The sequence below is a fragment of the Panthera uncia genome, chromosome A2 (assembly GCF_023721935.1).
Source record: "Panthera uncia isolate 11264 chromosome A2, Puncia_PCG_1.0, whole genome shotgun sequence".
In the NCBI taxonomy this organism is placed as follows: domain Eukaryota; kingdom Metazoa; phylum Chordata; class Mammalia; order Carnivora; family Felidae; genus Panthera; species Panthera uncia.
The window spans coordinates 10,222,180-10,224,633 of record NC_064816.1 but is presented as its reverse complement, the minus strand read 5'-3'; positions in this window follow the sequence as shown (position 1 = coordinate 10,224,633).

The window sequence follows — 2,454 nt, the reverse complement described above, 5'->3', positions numbered from 1 at the left end:
CATCATCAGGGAAACACAAATCAAAACCACAATGAGATATCACCTCACACCTGTCAGAATGGCTACAATAAAAAAAACACAAGAAACAACATTTGGTGAGAATGTGGAGAAAAGGCACCCTCAGGCACTATTGGTGGGAATATGAACTTGTGCAGCCATTCTGGAAAACAGAATGGAGTTTCCTCAAAAAATAGAACTACCTTATGACACAGCAATTGCATTACTATGTATTTATCCAAATGATACAAAAATGCTGATTCAAAGGAGCACATGCACTCCAATATTTATAGCAGCACTATCAACAATAGCCAAATTATGGAAAAAGCCCAAATGTTCGTCAACTGATTAATGGTTAAAGATGTGGAATACATACAGAATGGAATACTACTCAGTGATGATAAAGAATGAAATCTTGCCATTTTCAGCGATGTGGATGGAACTAGAGGGTATTATGCTAAGTGAAATAAGTCAGCCAGAGAAAGACAGGTATCATATGATTTCACTGCTGTGTGGAATTTGAGAAACACAACAGATGAACATAGGGGAAGGAAAGGAAAAATAAGATAAAAACAGAGAGGGAGACAAACCAGAAGAGATTCTTAAATGCAGAGAAGAAGCTGAGGGTTGCTTAAGGGGAGGTGGGTGGGAGAATGAGTTAAATGGATGATGAGCATTAAGGAAGGTGCTTTTTGGGATGAGCACTGGGTGTCATGTAAGCAATGAATCACTGAGTTCTACTCCTGAAGCCAAGACTATACTGTATGTTAACTAACTTGAATTTAACTAATAATAATAAAAAAATAGAAGTTAGGATGAAGTTTCAGGGAGGATCTTATTTGGGATGGATGTGGTCAGGCAACATAGCCATATCTCTGAACTGGACAAGGGAGATCCAGTCACTCAGCAGCTCAGAGGCTCACGGGGTGGTGTATTTGATGTGCCCACATAAGAGGTTACATGCATGGGAGAGATGTCCACTCCAGGGGAGATGGATCCATTGGTGGAAAGGGAATATGCACCTGACTCCCAAGGTGGACACATGGGGACTGAAACGGCAGAAAAGTTTCCTTTATTTATGGTCCCTTGGCTTCTGATAAGCTAAATTGCTTAGAGAATTGAGCCCCACTGAGGGAATACAGGCAATATGGGGCTCTGAGAATTCAGCCTCTGAATCCCCTCTGCAGAGCTCACCTGCTGCTCATCAGCCATAGGCTGAAAGCATCCTCACCATGACCCTCCTAGATGTCCAACTAATCCAAAGAACCAGCTCCTGACCATCCATTTCTTGCCCTTTCTACATCAATTGTCCCTGGAAGGAAGGACCAGTAGAGACAAATCCATTGAGTGATGCATCTGGGAAAGCCAGAGTAGTCCAGTAAGTACTCCAGAAAAGTGGTGTGGAAGGCAGGAAGGCTTTTCTTAACCATGCCTTTCTTAACCACTGATTCCAAATCCTTCTCATTTCAGTCTGAAGAAGACGCTTCATACTTTCTCAGATCCATTCTTCTCACTTCTCTTCTCCGAGCGTCATTCCAGGGCCTCTCTCTTTCTGCAGCAGGAACTGTCCCTCCCTTATGTCTGTTCACCTGTCTCGGGTTCTGCTTTATTCCCAAGTTAGCCTTTCCTCTTGTTTGTGAAGCACTGAATGCGTGAGGCAGCCCCGCAGAGTGAGAAGGGCCTTGAGTTGGAGTGAGGCAGATGTGAGTTGGAATTTCCCCTTTCCATCCAGTGCCTGATAGACCTTGGAAATGTTTCCTCTATTCTGTGTATCCTTTTTCATCAGCACAAGAGAGAGTAGAAGGAGGTGTCACAGTATGCTTATGGGAGGACTGATAATGATGGGTCAAGTGTCCAGGACATGGTGCCATCTGAAAAACACCATTTCTTTATTCACTTACTCATTCGCATGACACATTCCAAAAGAATTTTGGGGAAATTACACAATACTTAGGACAAAATGCCTTAAGTGTATATGACAAGAGAAATAATGTGGCCAAAGGAAAGGAGACCCAAACCCAGAGGAATAATTACATGAGTAAGTGAAATATCTACCACGAAATGTTACCATGGGTGCCAAAATTTGGCCCCTGATATGACTCTGAGAATTCCATTGAAGACAAACGACTCTTTTTGTGCTGTTAGGATTAAATTTGGCTGTATAAATGGAAAGACTAAGAAGAAAAAGGGTTCATATTCAATTAGGGGTATTTGTCTCCCCTCTTCAAGGAAGTGGCACTACGACTTTATGCTAACATGAGGAACAAGGGTTCATTCCATCTCTGCTTCCACATCCGTGGTGTGTGGTTTTCCAAGATATGTTGGCTGTGGGGTCATGTGTGAATTCTAGGCAAGGAAGAGACAGAAAAGAGAAAGTCTTCTAAAGAGCACTCCAGTATTCCCACTCAATAACTTCTCATACTTTCCACCAACTATCCATGATTGAATGAGAAGGTG